The sequence below is a fragment of the Empidonax traillii genome, unplaced genomic scaffold, assembly GCF_003031625.1.
Source record: "Empidonax traillii isolate 1590-97213 ecotype Southwest subspecies unplaced genomic scaffold, ASM303162v1 scaffold1121:size178084, whole genome shotgun sequence".
Lineage (NCBI taxonomy): Eukaryota > Metazoa > Chordata > Aves > Passeriformes > Tyrannidae > Empidonax > Empidonax traillii.
The window spans coordinates 1-21,504 of record NW_020956314.1 but is presented as its reverse complement, the minus strand read 5'-3'; the positions used below and the strand labels follow the sequence as shown (position 1 = coordinate 21,504).

Sequence of the window (21,504 nt, the reverse complement as noted above, 5' to 3'; positions counted from 1 at the left end):
AGGGCTTACGCATATGATTAGATTTCAGTGGAGCAGCTTGTATATAAATTTAAACAAGAATTTGTTACAGGACTGGAACTATTGTGAATAAGATGCATAGTACCTCTGGGATCTTTTGATGAAAGGTGTTGTTATCTGTATCACTCATATCAGATATGTTGCTTTTACATGAGTGCTGTGGTTGTAGTCAATTCATTTTCTAATGTTTGGACTGAAAGATACAAACCCTGGATTGCTTGAAAAGAGAATCAACATATCACAGGCACTGCATGTAGATTCTTCCCTAGCTCAGCTGGCTGACAGGTATTTTATGGAGTTAAAGGTCACACACACTTTTGTGTGTCAGGCTACATTTTGAAAACAGATCAGGTATCTTTGACGTTTGTATTCACACACAGTGCTTAAAAAATTCTTTCCTCTGACTGTTGTGGAGGTCAGAATTAGCTGGCTGGCTAAAATCAAACAACCTGACTTTTCTTTTGTGTTGCCCACCACTGTTGGCTATTGTTAGATTCAACAAAATTGTCCAAATGTTTATAAGCAGCCACCGATCTGCGTCCAGAGCAGGAACACTGTGGACAGGCTCGAACAACATCATCTGAATAAAAAAGCATCTACTGCTTTCCTGGGGAGGCAGTGCAAAAATAATGATTTGCTTTCTCTCCATGCGTACAGAGATGGAAAGGAGAGCTGCTTGCAGTTCTTTTCTCACTGAAGGATTTAAACTCATCATCCTTCTGAGAGCCCCAGACTGAGGCTTTCATTTGCCTCAGTCTGTGATCCCTGTTATATTCTGGGGGCTGGACATCACAATCAGTAAGATCATTGAGGTGGGCTCAAGCTTCTTAACACTCCTTGAAAGTGCACCCCAGAGTCAGTGAGTTCTTTCCTGTGCGGTAGTTGTATTGGAAATGTGCCAGTTCTTCAGAAAAAGGCTGAAGTCTGGATCCTGTTCAGGATTCATGTTTGCATTTGATTTCAGTGAAATCAGGATTTCACTCAAATCAGTCTATACACATGGTCTCTTTGTACTTACTGATGTGCAGACCACCTGAATGATGTGTGGTGTATCTCTTTTCTGGAGCATGTGTCACATTTTATATAGGCTTGTCTGGTTTCCTTCTCACTCGTACTGAGATACTACCTTATTTGCCTTCATACCCATTAGTTTTATAGAGTGCTAAAGAAAAGCTGTATTTAGCTGGGTGCCACCATTTTTTAAGTGATGCAGAACTCAGCCAGAGACTGAGGGTTGGATGTGTCTCTCAGAGCTAGTGGTGTACGGTCTGGCATAGTCAAGGGATAAAAGTAGCTGTTGATACAGCATAACCCATCTGTTCTTGTTCAATCTCTACCTTAGGAGGAGATAAATCTAGAAATGGTTATTTCTCTCTTTGGCTGAAATGGGAATGTAGCCAGAGAGTTCAGATACAGATACTGGTTTTGTAGACCTGTAATTTGCATAGACAAATCCCTGCTCATGTGTGCCAAGCAGGAATAAAGTCACAGTGGTGAGTAGGATACACAGTGCAAAGTCTCATAACCCTACAAACTTGAAAAATTTTATGGAGAGAATATCTGTGTAACTGTATTAAAAAGATACTATGATGCATGTTAATGGCCTAGTTTTTCTTAATTTACCCCTTAGTATAACTGTATATATAAAACTCAAACAGTAAACTCCAGGACCTCTGTCTGTGGTTTTAATATGGGATGCATCAGAGTTTGGTGCTATGAACTTGGAGCACTTGCCATACGACATAGTGAAAACCAGTAAAATATCTTTTGTATCTAAGGTAGAAAAAATATCCACCTCTGTAGTGCAGTGACCTCTGCCTGTAAAAGTGTGTTGGGATAGTTTGGAGTGCAACAATGAGATTTCAAAAAACATTCTGAAGTAAAAGCTTCCTGCCCCCACACACTGTATTTTAATGGTCAGAAGTGAACTGTGAGAGCCGCAGAAGTCTGCTTTTGTGCTGCACTGCAATTGGTACGTGTCCTCGTTAGAAGGAAAGTGATCCACCCGAAGGAGGATGTCAACAACTTTGCTCCTTCCCACATACTCTTCTTAGAACTGAGAATGGATTTTTATTATAATCAAAGTCCTCAGGATCATAGTTTATGAGAAACTTCATGCAAGTTTAAAACCCATTTGAGTCTTTTCTTGGTGCTGATACTTACACAAGGCTGGTTTCTTCAATTATTTAATCTCTACTTTCTACCAGCAATGACTGGCTTAATTTTTTGTTTAGCCGTTTGGTTTTGTTGCGGGATTTTGGTTTTGGTTTGGGTTTTTTAATTTTTTTTTTCCTGAGGTCACACCAAGGATAGCTCAGCAATTTCAAAAGCAACATACTTATCAGTTTACCTTCCCTCTCAGACCATGAATGAATAAAAACAAATCTATAAAGACATTTAATTCAGGCACCTCATGGCACGCCAGGACCAGACACACACTGCAGACCCACTAAAGCAATGGCTACAGTTGAGTGAAGGGGATGGGTCTCAAGAAATGAAGGTTCTTTTAATATTCTTGTTTCAGAACATGATAAAATAATAATAGGGACCAGTAAAGAGATAGTCTCACTTTTATCAGGAAAATGAAAACTGATTTCATTGCACAGTCATGTGACTCCCATTAAGGGCTTAATAAAAACTCCCTTTATTGTTGGATCATGCTATAAATAAGCAGATGGTTGTGAATTTGGGTCCAAATTGTTGCTTTTACATACAAGATGTCTTTGAATAGCAGGAGGAAAGGTTGAATAGCTTTAAATTAAACAAAAAAAACATGCAGTATTTAAAAAAGGAAAAAAAAAGGTGGAAGCAAGAGCAACAATACTATCAGCAATATAGTTATATCAACAATACTTATAGCAATAGTTTTGCTCCTGTGATTTTATTTTCAAGACTTCAAATACATTAATTTAAAAAAAATATTTAATACGCTGTAGCCATAAGCCTATCTTGGATGGCTCTGGCTACATAGCTTGCATCTGAAGTTTTATATTTTTAATATTAGCTTTTAGCATACTTTTCAATTGAGCTGATGAAAACCTGCCTACCTTGATTTACATCCTCAGAAGGATTTGTGCTATAAGATCACTATTGTTTTATGTTTTAACATGATCCTCCCCCAGCCCTTCCAGCTCCTGAAAGCATGTACAATTAAAAAAACTCAGGACAGTGATGCCCACCTGATTGACTTCAGTCTTGAGCAGCACTGTCTACCCACAAAGGGCTTTGTGCCAAAGAAAAGTCATATTAGATTTGTGCCTTTTGCTTCTCTGGATTAACTGTGTCCAATGTAGGTGACTCCTGGATGCTTTCACATCTAGATATGTATTCTAAAAGCATTCAATATGCAGTATTCGTGAGCAGCATAGGTAATGGCACATGGAGCATCTGCCATGGAGCTCTAGCTGGTCTCCTTGTCGTGAAGGGAAACCCAAACAGCTGCACCAGGACCACTGTCAGTGCCTCTCTCAAACCATTACAAGGACAACTTAGACTTCCCCCTCTCCCTGTGATGCTAAAAGCAGACTGGTTCTCCTGGCTCCTGGAAGCTCCAATCCAGAGCCTTTCCCAGGCAACTGCCAGGTTTTCTTACAGACTCTTCAGTCAACAAAGTATTCTATAAAAATGTTCTTGGTGGGAGCTGCCCAGAGCAACGCACAGCACTGCTTGGCCCCTGGTGCTCTGGGGTCACTAAGGCAAAGGACTGCAGCTCCTGTGCTGTAAGCAAGGTCTTGTGTCAGTGTTCATGGGAGCTGCAGGGCCAGCTCTCTGTATTCATGGTAGAAGTTGGTATGCACTGCCTTTTATGAGGAGCTCTTTCAGCTCTGTCCTCACTCAGGATTCCCATGGTACCAGCCCAACCTACTTGTTTTATCTGATAGTAGCCACTCCTCTTGGTGCTGCTCTTGTATCTGCTCAGTCATAGGACTAAACTTCAGCATGTTGAATTTAGGCACAAATAAGACCATCAGAAAGGTCACTTTGTAAACTAAATCCAGAAATTTTCTGGCATTAGCTTCACTTCTAGCCTCATGTACAGCCTGTTTGCATTTATCTGTTGGAAGGGTAGCCCCATGTGCATCAGCTGAACACAGACTGAGCAGGAGGGAGCTAATGGCCCCATTCAGTTTCCCTGGAAGGAAAAACTGATCCTCTGAGAAGGGTGAGACAGGGGGAAGGCAGCAACACAGCTGAGACAGAGTAATCCTGCTCAACATTCCTATACAGCTCATGGCTAAATACCACATGTTGTAGAGAAGGGTTGCTTATAGAAGCTTATGTTCTTGAGCAGAGGATAAAACTACTTTGTCTGCTGAAAAAGTCCTCCCAAGAATGAGCCTTGTGACCTTTTGAGAAGGGACCGTGTTCTCTACAGCTGCTGTTTTAATTTGGGTACTTAAATTCCTAATGAAAGTAAACTACTGGAGGAGACCAGAAAAGCTGGAGTTTGTCCAGGTAAATATTGGCATGTAATAATTGCAAGTGAGCTTGTGTTTGCTTCTCTGGGAACAGTTCACAAAATTCATGTGTGGGCTTTGCCCTACCTACAGTTTAAATGCAGCTGTCTCAGGGGAAATATGGAGGTTATTTAATAGTGCCCAGCAATGACACAAAGCAACTTAGGGCAAGAAGAAAAGAAGAGCACCATATTAAATTAAAACTGCACAAAGCAAAATTTAGGGAGACAGAATGTAATTATCCACCTTGGACTGTGGCCAAGGCACTGATGCTAACACCTTTATTATTATTAAAAAAAAAAAAAAAAAAAAAAAAAAAAAAAAAAAAAAAAAAAAAAAAAAAAAAAAAAAAAAAAAAAAAAGTGCCATGAGAGCCAGGGAAATCCCAAAGAAGTGAGACTTTGCTTTCAGTCTCCCTTCTGAAAGATGGCACCTCAAGTAGCACAGTGCCCATTAGCACTATGCCAGGATATTGATTCAGTACCTACTAGGAAGCAAGAAGGCCACCCACTGAAGAACATGCATAATTAAAGCTAAAAAATGAGTAGCTTTCATTGTGAAATACAGAGTTCTCGTAGCAGTGTTTCCCCAGGAATACACCATCAGAAAAAAAAAAATAGTTTGCACTTCACCTTCAAGGAATTTTGCAAAGGTCAAGCACAAGAGCCAGCTGGATGCATTATTTAGTGACTTGACCATTTTATTACTGAATATTTCATTGGGTTTATTTTTACAATCAAATATTTCTCTTCATGGTAATAGAAGCTATCACTAAATCCCCATTTCTTTCTGTGGCAGACAGTGAGACAGAGGCAGCCAAAGAGAGAAGACATAACCAGTTGTCCTTGATGTTTAGCAGCTTCTAGTTCCTTTGGGTTCCTTGTTGTTGCCCAAATAAAATTCAATAGTCTTCTGCAGAATTACTCCATATTACACCATGAGGTCCTGAAGGTACATCATCAAGTACTTATAAGGTTCCTTGAGCACTGGAGAATAGGGAAAGAGAGGGAATGAGTTGAAGGCAGAGGTGCTCTGGTGGTAGCATAGTTTTGGCATTCTCTGTGCAGACTAGAGACATGCAGACTGGAAATGACCCATATGTTTTTCACAGTTATGATTTCAGCCACGGACTCAGTTCAACCTGGATGTAGTTATCTGCCTTTTACAGAATGGGTGTCTTCCTAAAGGAAAATCCAGAGATTTCACCTTGATCAGAACTTTCATAGTTGAAGGAGAAATCATTTGAGACTTTAGGGTCTGTGTTGTGCACAAGTTCTTTTCAGGCTAAAATTCAGTAAACTTGTGTAAGATGGTTACTCAAATGTGCTTTTGACTTTCACCAGTCTATTGTGCTGATTTGCACAAGGGTAGATCAAGAGTTTTAGGAAAACAGATACAGAAGCTATAGATAGCCTATGCAAAAGTTGCATGTTAGCATTTACTTCATGCTCAAAAATATGGACACTATTTCTCTCAATTCTTTGCATGTTTGCTTTTTTTCTTTTTCCTTAACTAGGATATCTCAACTTTCCTGGGTGCTTGCTAAATTATTTGTAAGATCTGAATTGAAGAGCAGAGCCTGCCTTTTATGAATAAATACTATTAAGCACTTGGAAATTATCTAGTTATGTCAAGTCTTCATGGGCAGCAGCTTCTTCTGCTTTTCTATATAATATGCCCTTCAGTGCCTGTGCATTTACCAATATGATTTTACAGGTATCTGTAGTAAGTCGGAATATTTTAGATTAATAAATTACATAGCACCATTATTATGTGGAGGTTGTATTTGCTCCACAGTTACTGCTGAGACTTACTTTCCATTGTAAACCCAATAAACGTAGCCCCTGTTATATCATCAGAAAAGCTTTGTCCTGTTCAAGTAATGCATAAGTAAAAAGTCAAAGGACTCAGGACAGGAGAATACGGAGCTGTCTTCACTGGGCCTCATCTTATATGCAGAAGTCTATATTGAGTTGAGAGAATTTCAGAATATAACAAATACAGCCAGAATATACCTACAATGCTTGAGGAGAAAACTCTGCAATTAAAGGCATTTTGCACACAGAGATTCAAATGGGTCCTGTATAAGCAGACACCATTAAGGACTCTTGTTTTAAAAAAACCTGCATATTTTCAGTAGTTATGATTAATCATGGATGACAGGTTTTTCTCTTCGAAAGACAATGTTTTTTCAACTTTTGGTTGCTCTCATTTTGATCAGTGCTGAGTACTTTTCAGAGTCCTTACCTATGGTGTCTCCAGGAAAACAAACAATCTTGCTCTATATACAGAGAGTCTTCCTTTATTAACGAGTAGAAAAGACCAGAATACCTTTTTCTTAATCACCTAGTAATTTCACTAATTCCAGCCTTCTTAGTGATCACACTACAAGCCACAAAAAGATGTGCTTTAAATTTTTTATGAGACAAAGAGCGTATTCTATGTGGTCTCCATTAAGATCCCATGTACTACCAATTACTTAAGCACCATTAAAAAATGAGCTAACTCATTTGTAACCTTCTTGGCTGAAAGTACATAATTACAGCATGTGTGTAAAAAGAAAAACAATGATCTGATGCTGTAGCATCACCATCAGTACCAGAGATATGGATGTGCACAGTGAGTCAAGATCCATTTTAAGTGTTTTCATTTTGGAGCTTGGATGTGCAGGCTTTTCCAACAACCAATGACAAAAAGGAAGCATCATTTAAAAAAATCCTCACTTCCATAAAGTGGAAAATACTAGCTTTTCTCTGAGTCTTGGGATTTTGTTATTCCTATTGAATAGGAATAACATCACCACATGTTCAGATACTGTGGTGACAGGCAAAAAATTATGAAGAGGCTTGATTAATATCCAGATCAGTATTTTATCTGACTTTTTTCCAATCTGTTGTAAGAGTGATACAGCAAGATAATAGCACTGCCTTCAGCTCAACCTGCTGTAATAGGGTGGAGAATCAGAGCCAGTAACCACTTCATGGTAGTTGTATCAGCTGTAGTAAATACTGCAATATTCACTAAAAGAGGAAATCCCTTCTGGTCTACTTTCTGGTATTTCGTATCTTTTTATCATCAGCAAAAATGTAAAGGGCTTTGGTTATCATCTTATTTTCCTAAAATGAATGATTCTATAGAAAACATCCATTACTGCTTACACTTTAGCTGGATGTTATTCCCAAGTGCTGTGTAATCATTAAGTGAGCTTTAATTTAACAAGTGTGCTGCTCTTAGCACATTTTTACTTATGTAGCAGTAAATTAACTATAACAGATTATAACTGTTCTCCATCATTTAGCAATAAGTAAGACTCCCCATAACTATCTTTAAAACTAAACCAAGGTGTTTTTATGCCACTTTCTCACCACTCATTGTGATCACAGTTGAAACAATATCCATTTCAAAGAAAAGACTGAGATTCAAAATTCCAGTTCATTTGCTTTCTGGCTACTGGGGAGGAAACTGAAGCACCTGAGGTATGTCTCACTTGGCCACCTCTGGTAGATGAGCAACACTTTGATAACAGGGACGGTAACACTTCAATGGCCTAAGTGAATTTGCTGGATCAATGAGGCATCGCTGCATTCCCAGAGTGATTTCTTTCAGTGTCTCATAGTTTTTCACATTTATATTACAGATTTTGCTTTGGTAGCAATCAGCAGCTTTTTTCTGAAAAGCTACAATGCTAAGGGCGAAATCTTAGAAATACCATAACCAAACTCAGAGCCTTGTATTTAGAGGAGCTCTCACCATTTTTACCTGCAGCCTGCTGAGTTTGTATGTTAGCTCAAGCCTCTGTGCTTGTGTCTAAAGGGGAAAAACTCCTGAAAGACTGTCCTTATGTGACACTTCTTTTCTCTGTCTGCTGTCTGGATAGATAAGGAATGACCATGATTAATTAGAATAGCTACTAAAGTAATTTTTTGAGAACAATGAAGATATTTAACTTGAATATTGTTTTCTCCAGGGCTTTACCCTGATCCTTTAAGATTGTGCACTTCAAAGGGAAAAAATGGATCCAGCACTTACATTTATGCTAGGCTGACATCGTTGGTTTGCTGCCAAAAAAGCTTATCACAGAGGCACCAGCTGAGGGATCTCAGCCGTAGAACCTTGGTGCTAGCCTTATAAGAAATCACTTCAATGGTGACACGGAATATCTTTGTCCATTTTGTCCTTAAAGTTACAGGAATGCCATCTCACCTTAAGTTAGATCACAGCTTTCTTATATAGGTACATGATCCTTCAGAATCAAAATGATGCCATCAGCTTGTTTCCCATTTCACAGCCTGAAGCAAAGTCTTACAGAATGAAAAATTTGCTTATAAAAATCCTGCTCTATCTCACCCTCTTATTGCCCCCAGCATATCATAGACCTCTTATCTGGAGTTTTCTATATCGTGGCTTTGTTATCTTCTGGTTTTGGTTGTGGTTTTTTGTTTGTTTGTTTGTGTTTGTTTGTTTGGTTTGTTTTCTGTTTGTTTGTTTGTGGGGTTTTGGGGGTTTCTTGGGGTTTTTTAAGGGCAAAAATAAACATGACATTAAAAATATTTTTTTTTCTTCTGAGCTCAGAAAGAAAAAAACCCAAATTTGTTCTTGCATTTTCATGTAGTTAACTTTGCATTCAAAAACTGTTTAACAGTCCCTTGTCAGTATTCTCACTCAGAAATGTTCTTCTGATTCCTTGACATGTCTTTCTCTCCCAGTTAATGGGAACTTTGGTCTCTAGCAGAAACCAGCAGAGAACAAAATAACCAAAAGAAGCTAGTGGAATTCGAGTTGCATGGTGGTGTTCAATAATTATTTTTCCATTAAGTCTGTATGTTCTTCTAAATATACAGAATGATGGCATCAGATAGGTAATAATCCTTGATTTCTCTCAGTAGTCTTAACTAAACTGTGAGATAGAATTGTTCCTCTGGAAGCAAACTGCCTATTTTAGCTCAGCAAAAGGAAATACATTCATCCAGTCAGGCAACTGCAAAAGGACAGAACAGGAATTCAACCAGTATTTTCAACAGTACCATTTTTTAACATGTAAAATTTTACCTTTTCCTTTATATGCATCATCAAAACAAAGTCTCTCCTTTGGAATTTGGGAAGTTTTTTGAGAGGATGTTTTGGAAGTGGCCCAGCGTCACTAGAAAATACAGTAAATATTGCTCTATTTAGAAGCTGGATTTCTGACTGATTTGTATATACAACATTTCTACTGTGTCCACTCTTCTTCTTGAGGATTTATTTTTTGTCAACCCATGTTATTTAGATTTTTATTATTTCAGTTCTTATGCTATTCTGAAATCTGAGAGAAATTTTTGTAGAACATCTTATTCTTTCAACTGTAACTTTTTTTCATTTGTAAACCCTACTCCTTAGAGTCTGTAGCAAAAAGCTAATACAACTTATTATATTCCTGTATTACCATAATCTAATCTAGTTCATGTGACGCCCCTATTTCTCTGCCTTAATATATCAAGCTATGGTCAGACTTCCAGTGTAGAGGCCTCAAGGAAGTAGTGGGTATTGGCAGCAGAGGTTTGATCTATGAATATTATATTTATGTGGCTGTGCTTAAGATTATAAAAGGCCAAGTTCTTCAGGACAGGATAATGCCCATGTGTGATGGGCAAACTTCTCCCAGTGGTGGTGCTTGTTTTACAATATTTTGAGAGCATGTGTTCCCCTCTCAGTCTTTTCATTGATAGCCGTATGTCAGGGAGTGCTGGAAGCAGACAGCCAGGAGTCATTACAGGTATCCTGGTGATAGCCTGTGTCATGACTCTGACTGTAAAAAGATTGGAAATTTTCATCAGATCTGTAATATTAAAAGCAGGCTTGATAAATTATGTAAAGAAAAATGGAAGGTAACTGAGTTGTTCAACACCTCAACTAAGAGGAGAAAAAATAGGTGGATCAAAGAAGCCTAAAAAGCAAATCTGTTTGCTCTTTTTTCATCAAATATTAACTAGATCCTTAGAGGTTTTCGTTATCCAGATGAGAAATATTGGGCTTATTTACCAGAGTAAGGCTTACATTGAAATTATTGTCTTGTATGCAATCATCATGGGATGGGATACATCAGAGACGTGGACAGTGGGGAACTGATGGAAGCCTTAAGTTTGGCTGTGATCCTTAGAGGCCCTGGTATTGTGTTCAACTCTCACATTGTGTTTCTGCAGCACTTCATTGAAAACAGGGCCTTTGACTGCAAACTTCCTTTGCCAGAGTCTTTGATTGTTTGTCTACACCATGTGGCTGCTATCAGTTTACAAATAAAGAAAAATTAAAATTGGTTTATGAACTGTTATTGTTATAACAAGTTCTGCTATTAGCTAGGTCTAAATGTTTTCATATATTCCACACCTCTGTTGCCCTTTGAGATTTTTAACTGTTGTTTTCTTGTACATTAATAATTTCCTTGTATAATTGTTCCCAAGAGAATGAGCTGAAAGAATTATGAATTAATTTGCATCTTTTAATGTACTAATAAACTATCCAAGAAGAAAATTTCACTCCATCCAGGTGGAAACCAATCACTTTAAATAAAAGCTTACTGAATTTCAAATAGGTTTTTTTTTTCCCAAGAAGTTGCAGAAGAACAGTGCTCTGTGTGTTAAAAGTAATTAGAAAGCACAAACAGCAATTTCAGAAAAAGCCCTGGGTCATTTTTTTGCTGCAGCATAGAGTTCACAAACATTTAGGAAAATTAGTATTTGTTGTATTGGAACAAAATGAATAGCAATTTCTTGGAGGTTAAGAGGTCTTATGCTGTAAATGTAGATTTCACCCTTCCATTGAAAAATATTTTTAAACTATTTTAGCTTTTTTTATCATCTGATATAAATAAATAATTCATGCTATAGACTAAAACAGGGATCAAGAAAAAGAAATATCCTTTTTATGTACAATTTATTCAAATAGAATCTTGAGTGAACAAAATGTTCCATCTTCTGTATTCATTTATAACCACACAATGTCAGGTCCTTGTTCACCATAGCACTCAATTTCATTTATCTCTGAGCACTTGAGTAGCCAAAGCACTTCTCCCAAGTAACTAAAGAAACAAGTTTTGAGCATATAGTCCAGGTTAACTACATTATAGTGCTATTCCAAGTAGTATCACAGTTACTCACAAGCTTGAACAGTTTACTGAACTGGGAATTTCACATTCAAGTTTATATACTTGCATGTATTTTAACCTTGTTTAAATCTGAGAATAGAAATGAATGCTCTAGCCCCCATTTTCCAAATGAGATGCAAAAATATACAATTAATGGAAAAGGTAAGTCTTGATATTGAGCTTATGATTTTGGAAGTTTATTTTAGTAGCTGATAAAGTTTAGCATTAACATTTGACAGGGCAAAAACCATTTTTTTAAATAGCCACAAACTGTCGATGCCAGAAGGATTGCAAGTGGTGAGAAAAGCCTGGTGGGCACTTGGTGGGGAAAGGCCATGAAAAGACCCAGTGTAAGTAAAAGGAAATGGCAGTGCTAGGTCAAACAATGGGGGTATGGCTAATAAGGCAAAGGTAGCCTCTTCCTTAAGGAAGTAGATGCAGATTAGAGACGCAAATTCATTGGGATTATTGATATGGCCATAGGGAATCAAAACGTTAATACGATCTTCAAAAAGGTTAATATGATCTGGGAAATGTATCTTCTCAGAAAATAGGAAAACAAAGTTATTTCTAAAAATAGGGCCTAAATATGAATGATCAAAAAACTGGACACAGGAATTTTTCAGTAGAACTGGCCGTTCAGACTTTTTTTGCCTTTAGTGCTTTGAAGAGCATCAGCTTATTGATCAACATAGTTTGATATGATTCTACTCTCCCTAGTATGCCCAAAAAGGAAAACATTGTATTGACTAAAGAAAACCCCAACACAACCTGTTTCTCTCATAAAGCTACTCTGTGATATGCATGTTCCCATAAATTCTACCTGAAAGCCTTTTTTCATAGTAAGTTTAAAGTTTGCAAAATACTTTCAGAGCAAACTTGTACGTGTACTCAGAGCACTGCTTGTCATGAAAAATACTGACAACAGGCAGAACACCTCCAGCAGTATGAAAATACACATTTAAAATAGTTCCTATTTTTGTTCCTTTAAGTGTATTGGTTTATTTTTTAGGCTGTTTCAGAGGCTGCAAACAGGTATATTGTTTGTTTTTTATTCTTAAATGATTTTTTAAACAATTGTATATATAAATTATTTTTTAATATATCCATGGTAACTATTGGCTATTTTTGCTTTACTCAAAACACCATTTTGTACACACACAAAAAAAAATCCAGCCATCCCTTAAATAGCCCAGAAGACATTATTTTACACTAGAAGTGCCTGCCATGATAGATTCATTTTACTTTAGCAAGAGAGATAAAACATGTTAAATTCCTTATAGCTTGTTATTCCTATATGCTTGTTATTACAATGCGTAGGGAATTTCTTCACAAACACACACAAAATTTTCCTCCAATTCCAGACTGAAGATACTTTTGCTTCATTAAATATATATGCAAGTCCTCAAAATATACAAGGGGCAGTACAAGTTTCAGTGCAATGCCTTTTAAAACTAGCAAGGCACCAAGAGGGGAAGACACTGACCTCAGAGTCAGCACAGTTCAGTACCACTGAAATGAAGCAGCTCTCTATTTGAAATGTTTTGAGATCTGGCTGAATAAACCAAGACCCCCAAAATTCCCACACCTGTAGAAAATATGGACACTGCTTTGCTCTTGGCACATCCCAGCCTGTTCTTGCTGCACAAACTCCTGCATAGAAAGAGTTATAGCCAAACACTTTTTATTCTTCCATGGTAAAGTAATACTCTGTTTAATGGAATTTTTTTCTTGCCAGGGTTTGAGAAAGACATCAGCACTCTCTCCCCAAATTCCCTCTACACTGCAGTGTTTAATGATATCTAATCTAAAGTAAGAACATGATGCTTAATGAATATGCATTTGTCACATGAATAGCAGGAACAGATTAACTCCAAAAGTCCCCTGTAATCTGCTGGGAGAGATATGTGGAGTGCAGGAGTCAGCACAGCCAGAAAACCTTCAAAATATTTTTCTTCAGCTCTAATTTGAAAAACTTCAATGGCAAAGCTTACCTAAGGAGAAATGGTGCTAACCACAGATTTATTTATTTCCTGCTGAAGAACAAGGCCACGTGAACAACTGAGATGGTTTTTTTCTTGCAGGAGGGTGTCAGAGCTGCCAAGTTAAAAGCTTAAGCTTTCAGATTGACACTGACCCTATTTATTAACACAATAATGCGCTTGTGGCTCCTGTGGCTTTCCAGGATTGCAGAGAGCTCTATGTAAGAGGTTTTTTGCTGTCCCATTTCAGATGGTTGGCAAGGCAGAGTGTAGAGTTGAAAGTACATCATGTGGTGTCTCCTGAAAGATGACTGCATTACTCATGATCCTCGCTTTCATGGCAAGGCAACAAAATCCCTTCAGAAACCATTTATCTCTCAGAACAGGCTGACTTTATTTTTTGAAAATATACGTGATGTTTCTCATACAAGACTTGAGGAGTAGAGTTTGGAGTAGTCTTTTTGGGAGTCAGGCAGTCAGATTAGCTTTCCCCTGGGGCATGGCAGCTGGAGAGCACCATCCCTTAAGCCCTGGCATCAGCCAATTAGGGGAAGTTCCACTGCTGGGAACTAGCAGGGCTGGGAAGCAGGTGAAGGACTACTCCTCACCTGGCTCCTGTCTCGCAGAGAGGCAGGGCTTGGAGCCTGCCCCACTGCCTGCCATGCCAACTTTATACATTCCTTCAGGATACTCAAGTCCCTTCACAATGGTATTTTCAGATCTTGCAGAATTTCTAGTTAGACACTAACCCTTTAATATCAAACAGTACTTGATCCTGCCTAGAGACACGTAAGATTCCCAACAAACACAAAAACATGTTGTTGAAAACGAGGCCTATTGGGAAAAAAAAATGTAAGAAATTTTTACGTCAGAACTTTTCCTGTTTATACTTTTGATTACTGAAGAAGCGTTTACTGATTTTCAAAAAACAATGTTTCTGTGGGGTGTTTTTTGTATTTTTGTTTCTTTGATAATAACTTTTTTTTTACATATTATCTGGAGATAATGTTTACTGTTTTCCAAACATCTAGTTGGTGCATATCAGTCCTAAAAAAAATAAGTGCTTCAGGAATCATCATTATATTAAAATTTCATAAACTCATAGAACAGCTGTGGTTCACAGGGGCCTCTGGAGATCATTTAGGGCAACCCTCCTGCACAAGCAGGTTGCTTAGGACTATGTCCAGTCACATTTTGAAAATCTCTAGAGATGAAGACTCCAAAGTGCTCTGAGCAACCTATTCCACTGATCAATCACTCTTATAGTAAAAAAAAGAAAAAAAAAATCCCTAAAAAATTCTTATGCTTAAACAAAATGTCCATTACCTGTCACTGGGAAGAGTCTGGCTCCTTCTCCTTTACTCCCTGCCATGAGGTATTTATACACATTGAGAAGGTCCTCTAAGCCCTCTCTACTTCAGATAGAGCAGTCCCACCTCTCTTAGCCTGTCGTTTTACTTAATCACCTCTGTGGCCCTTTGCTGGACTCTTTCCAGTATATCCATATCTTTCTGCTCTCCAGCTGGACAGCCCCAAACTGTGCTGGTGGATGGGGCGGTTCCTCCCCAGGTGCAGGGCTTTGCACTTTTGCTGAATTGCATGACATTCCTGTTTGCCCAAATCTCATGCCAATCTATGTCCCTCTGGATGGCAGCACAACCATCTGGTGTAGCATCCACCCCTCTGAGCTTTGTATCCTCTGCAAACCTGAGGGCACGCTCTGCCCCATCATCCAGGTCATTAACAACAATGCTAAAAAGCACTGGACCCAGATCCAGGTGGTGGATGCACAGTGCACTTGAAGACAATCCTGTGAAGGAACAGCACACTGGAGTTAAAAAGCCAATATTTACGTCTGCATTTGGCTGCTGCCTCACCAACAAGCCTCTGTCATGCTGTTATCCCTGCTTTTATCAGAATGAGCTCCAACTTCTGCAAAAGCACAGCCAGCTGCTTTGCAGCTCTGCAGCAGAACCCAGGTGGCACAGGGACTGAAGCTGCCACCTTCTGCCCGAGAGAAAGTCAGGTACAGTGGCACCAGCAGAGAGGATCCAACTCACTGCTTTCAACTGAAAAATTCTTTGGGACATAAGAGGCCACTGTTTACCTGCTCATACATGGATTTTGCTAGCTGGAGCATTTCCAGTGTTGGCCATCTAGTAGAAAAGGAATTATCTGCTAGCAGGAAAGTTTCTGTGAGAAAGCTTCAACATCTGAGTTTGCTGCAGAGTGGGCCCTGTGTAGATTTTGGTTGCTTCTGACAAAACTATCTATTTAAGAAACAGTTTGGGAAAAAGCTGGATTGAGTATCTTATTTGAAAGTCTCAGGAGAGTTCTTTACATGATTATACGCTGTAGCAAAAGAGATGTTTGATTCCTTGCATAAATTATTACTATTAATAACTGAATTATAAATTTAAGTATTAATTATTCTAATGAATCCTTTAGTACCTAACAATTAGAGAGTGTTACAAACTCTGAAATAAGCACTACAAGTCTCTAAATAAACAACATATTTGTGGCCTGAAACTGACATTTTTCCTTACATTGCAGGAGAAAGATCTGGATACTCATTTACTCCAACAGAAAGCAAGCAAATGTCAGAGTAAGTAAGAATCAGACCTCGAATCCCATTAGACTTGGCCCCCTTTAATGGAATTTCCACCCTTCTGTCATGCATTCTTCTGCTTGAAACTCTTCTTCAAGATTATATGTGCTGGGGCACTTTCAGACCTCTCCCACGTGTGCTCTCTCTTATCTGACTTCCATTCTGCAAACTAGCATTTCACTGTATTTCCTTTCTTATAATTTAAACAAGGGGTCTCCGAGATACGGAGAGGCTAATCTCACAATTCTCAAAAGCATGTCTGTAACTCTTTCTATTTCTGGACTTAATTCTATATTTAACACTTCTTTTCTTAATATATATTTTGTCTTTGATCCCGCTCAAGACTCTCACAATGTGTTTTACTTGGCTGTGAAGAACCATGCCCATATGTAGTGTTAAGACTGAAAGAAACTGCAGAGCAGTAGCTGCAGTGGGGCTGAAAAGGGGCTCCCAAAACAGACACAATTTGCCAAAAAAGAGTTCTCTGAAGAATACCGAGTGTCTCAGTAGTGCCGGGCTCATAGCGCATACTAGGGTTAGGATCAGCACTAGCTCTGAGAGAACAAGAAACGCTGATATGCAGCTGGGATGGGGCTGGCAAAGGAAAAATAAGGCTGCCAAAAGAATTCTGGTAATAGTAAGGGTCTGGACTGAACCATATCACAAGTCCTGGTTTAGGGTTAGTGCTGGTGGAGAGTAAAAGCCAGATGTCAAGTTGGAGTTGAGCTGCCAAAGGACTGCAAGAGCTTCAGAGAGAAAATTTCCCTGAGCAATTGGTAGTTAGGGGAAGTGCTGCTAGGGCTTAGCTTAGCATTAGGGTTACATGTGGAAAATCTCCCCAAAGTTCCAACTGGAGTGATGCTGGAAGGAAGCTGCCAGAAGAGAAATAGTTTAGCCCAAAAGGGGAATGTTTAGGCCCTGGAAGGGCTGTGGAGTGCCCTTGCAAGGCTGGGATTAGGGCTGGCAGCATCTGTAATTTATGTACGCGATATTGTACTTTATGCTTATCTGGCATGTGAGCACATGTAATATAATCCACATGCAAGAGAGGTGTAACTCCAAAGAGATTAACAAAGGTGAAGGTTTATCTCCTTGTTCATGCTGGACTGCTGAGCCGTCAGGGAAGGGAGTGCAAAGGTTCTTAACCGTGTGACACACTGAGAAGGGCAAGACTTAAATTCACGGGCAGCCGGCGGCAGAGGTGACACGGGAGGCCGTGAGGTGGCCGGGCTGGCATCCAATATCACATTCGTGTAACATCCATCCACACACACGCCCGTACCGCGTTAATATTTTCTCACAACCCCACGCCCTCCCCTCACACCCGGCCGGGGCGATCGCGCGCCCCCTGCTGGCCTGGTCGCCCCCCCCCCCGCCGGCAGCGCCGGCCCCGCCCGCGCCTTTCCAGAACCTTCCCCGCCCGCCTCAAAGATGGCCGCCGCGCCTCGCCTCTCCCGGCCCCCTCCAGCCAATGGCGCCTGCGGGCTCCGCAGTCACGTGGGGGGGGTGAGCCAATCGGAGAAGGGAGGGGAGCGCGCGGGGCGGGCTGGCTGGCGTCAGTTCCGCCGCCGAAGGACTGGGGCCGGAGCGGGACAGGCGCGGCGGAGGCGGCGGGGAAGGTACAGGATGGGCCGGGACGGGCAGGGCAGGGCCAAAAACGAGCGAGGGTCTGCGGCCCGCCCAGCCCCAGGCTGAGGCGGGCGCGGCCGTCGGGCCCAGGAGCGGTTTGAGGCGCGGCGGTGACTGCGCAGCGCTGCGTTACGTTAGTGCCGGTTACGGCCAGTTAAATAGGCGGGAATGCCCGTGGGGTTCTGTTCTGGTTTTAGCTCTCTTGCCAAAAAGAGCTCTCTTGTAAAGCGGTTGAAGTTGTCTTGCTCCAAGTATCAATTTCCAGGGGAAAAAAAAAAGGCCGAGATCCCGGAGTTGGCGCTGTGAGTTCCCACAGGCCGTGCCGTCCCAGTGTGGGTGCGGTGGGACAGGCCAGAATGCGCCTCGTAAAGTGCTTACCCTTATTGGAAGCAGGATTTCACAGCTGCGCCTCGGAGCAAAGTAGCTTTCTAGCAGCGGGATTAATTTCTCACTCTCACATCTCTGTGGTTAATGTGAGCTGTCCGGTGCTGTGTGTGCTTGTTCTCGCTCGTGTTTAGCTCATACTGGACGCTGCGCACGTAAGGTTTGACCTTTGAAAAGAAGGTGCTGGTAGTTGGGGTGCCCTGAGATTGTGTGTGTTCATAATTAAAGTGTGCGGGGTTTTTTTGTATATCGTGCACCGCTGGTGGCAGTGAGGGGGGGCAGTTTTCGTACTGCCTGCAGAACACAAGGGCTGCGTCTGTCGGTCTGGCCAAGAGTGGCGTCCGTGTTTTCTGGACAGGACTACACAGAATGACCTGAACCTGCGTGCTGGGGCTGTGACCTTGACTGAATGTTGTGCCCACAAAACCAACTGATTCTGTAAAGGATGGTGTAAAATTTCTCCTCAAGCTTTTTTCTACCACATGTTGCGATGTTTAATCCTTTGGGTTTAGATTTGGTTGGAGTTTAAGTAAATTGGGGGAATCTTTATGCGCTTATTTGGACAGCAGAGTATTCATGCAGTGTTATGTCTCAAAGTGAAGGTGACTCAAACAGAAGTACATAAAGAGTATTGATTTAATTTATAACATGAAAAATGGTATCTTCTCTGTTTTTGAGTAAGCTGTGAGAGAGAAGGCTCTGGAAGTGGGAGAAAAATACGAGTAAAATAGTTAAACTGCATTTAAGAAGGTTTTACCTCTTATTACAGTACTTATATAGTAATAATACTGGTTTTACTGTAGGCTTTTTCTTTTCGTTTGGAGATTGTTTTACTTTTTATTTTCTTTGCTACTCTTACTGTGGTTGAGAATAAGTAGTAAGTGTGCCTTGTCTGAAAACCTTGTAACAAAATAGTAAAATGCATTTTCTTGTGTATTTGTAGGAACGTATCGTAATTACCTGAGCAACCATGCTGGCTGCAAGGCTGGTGTGCCTGAGGGCACTGCCATGCCAGACTATCCGCCCTGCTCTCACTCAGGCTTCCCCAGCCTTGAGGAACTCCAGTATAAAAGCCTACAGGCTGTGGCAGCCTAACCAGGTAATATAAGTCCTCTTTCTGACGGCCCCAGCTGTGGGTATTTTAAAGGCTTGAGCATGTTGCCAAAAGAATCACTTTGCATGAGGTACCTACTTTGGATGATCAGAAGCCTTCTGCTTGTTTGAGGTCCCTGCTCAGGTTTCCCAGTTTCCAAGTTACAGTCTTAAATATAACCTTAAAGTAAAAACTTTCTTTGCAATTATTTTAGTCCCAACAAGTGTTTAGAGCTGTAGCCCAGGTTAGAGCGATTTCTGAGCTATGGCAGGACAATCATAGATCTAACCAGTAACTTTAAAAACTTGTCATTACACTGAGACACTGTTTATTCTTCATTGAGAAAAGATATTGCAGACATGCTTTCTAGCCAGGCAAGTCACAGTGGTAAGGGGATGTTGCTCCTCTGTCATCACCATGGTGAAAGAGCCAGTGGCAGACTTTACACTTTGTCCTTTCCTCTTAAGAGTTCTCAGTTTGTAGCTGTGATGTGGTTTTTTGTTTCTTGTGAGTTTTCAAGTGGTGGGCAGGATTTTGTTGGCAGCTAAACACAGCAAAACTGAGGGGCTCTGGTAAAGGTCCTGAACTGCAGAGCTCTAATGGCTGGTGGTAATTTAGATCTCCAGTTTTAGTGTTAAACTCCTAGCTTTGAGTGAGTCCTTGGCTACTCAGGTGCAAGTTTAATTTAAAATTTCCTGGAGAAAATGGTAAGAAAACTTCAAAAGTTGTTTTTGAACTTTGAGTTTATTCTGTGTTGCTTTTGCAACTAACTAAGACATTGAGTAGCATACTATAGTTATTTGGTGCTTGTCAGCCTTTAAAATCTTGAGTTTATAGGCCCTCATTCAAGATTTATTCTCTAAATTAAGGTTAGAGTTGAAAGCAAAGAATTCAGGCTGCTTTTCCAAATTTAGTGTCTGTAAAGTATAAATACTGTGCTAGAAAATTTTTTTACATTAAAGCATTTACACGAATAGTATTTTAACATAGGAAGCAAAATATTTTTTTACAAAATAAAAAAGTAAAGATTATGTTTTTACTTTTAATATAAAAGCATGTGGCAGTGTTTAGTATGGTGGGACAAGAGCAGAAGAAATGCAGTCTGAGAACTTCAGGTTCTGGAATTCACTGCATTGGTTCTATAATTACAGAGTGTGTGAATGTTTTTCACAAAGGTTTCTAAACTTTAATGTTCACTTGTTTTCCCTGAACACAGTTGCTTCATATGTTTAGGAGGAAAGCACATGTAACAATTTCAAGTGTAGCAAATAAGTTGATGAGAACATCTTGTATTTTATTTCATAACATCCTTCTTATGCCATTTCCGAATCCAACAGTGTTATGCCACCAGAGTAAGAACAGGTGTAAGGCGTGGAAAACTTGGCCAGGAAGTTAAGGAAGCAGCGTTTGAACCGTCTGCAGAAACTGCACTTAAAGGTAGAGTAGTTCTGTTTTAAATACTCGGTGTCTTTGAACCTTAACTGAGAACTTCCTCCAACGAATATGTTTTCTTCAAACCATTAAAGAGATGGAGAATATTGTTTCTTACGTAAGCTTGCTTAGTGCTCTTGAAACAACTGGAGACAGTTTCTCTGCTTGTCTTTCCTTGTAAAGTTTAAAGCTGCAAATGTGTCATGGTATGGAGTTGAATTCCTTGACTTTAAGCTGCTTTTGACAACTAGTAAGTCAAAAATGGTTGTCTCTTTATGGAGATTTGATTGCAGATATCAAAAAATAAGCTACAGTTGCTTTGCTACATTTACAGAAAAAAACCTTCTACAGCATATACAGTTCACAAGAAAGTGGTTTTGGTATTACAGTTGTCTACGACACTGGCTTATGCTTGCTGGTACATCGAGGTGTTTGTAATTTCTGTTGCTTACAAAGGGTTTTTTACTTAGCAGTGTGCAGCAGAACAGACTTGTAAATGTCTAATTATTGCATTGAATTGACAGATAGAGTATGTATATTGGCTGGATAGTGTCTTGACTATAACACGTCAGGTAAAATTGTAGTCTGGAGTTACACAACTGAAGGTCTTTAGTCACAACTGTTCTTCAGTTATAAGAGTGTCTATGACTGAGGCTTACACTTGTACCAGTAATTGACGCGTGGCACAAATCAGGCAGTAGAAAGCAATGGTAAATCAAGTGGTGGAGTTACCCATGAGCTTTGGAAATCCCTTTTTTAACTGGTGTGGATATAATTGCTAC

The 21,504-nt window shown here is 39.9% G+C and overlaps 1 long non-coding RNA gene across 6 annotated transcripts; it reads left to right on the top strand.

Moving 5' to 3' along the window:
- Positions 1 to 17,788: 17,788 nt before the first annotated feature.
- On the top strand, positions 17,789 to 20,659 carry LOC114068744. Of its 6 annotated transcripts, none has more exons than XR_003573661.1 (3): positions 17,789 to 17,804; positions 19,142 to 19,297; positions 20,629 to 20,659. It is a non-coding gene; the product is annotated as an uncharacterized LOC114068744 (long non-coding RNA). The 6 variants fall into 6 exon arrangements; XR_003573660.1 differs by lacking the exon at positions 17,789 to 17,804 and adding an exon at positions 17,962 to 18,116; XR_003573662.1 differs by lacking the exon at positions 17,789 to 17,804 and adding an exon at positions 18,344 to 18,358.
- The last annotated feature ends 845 nt before the right edge of the window (positions 20,660 to 21,504 follow it).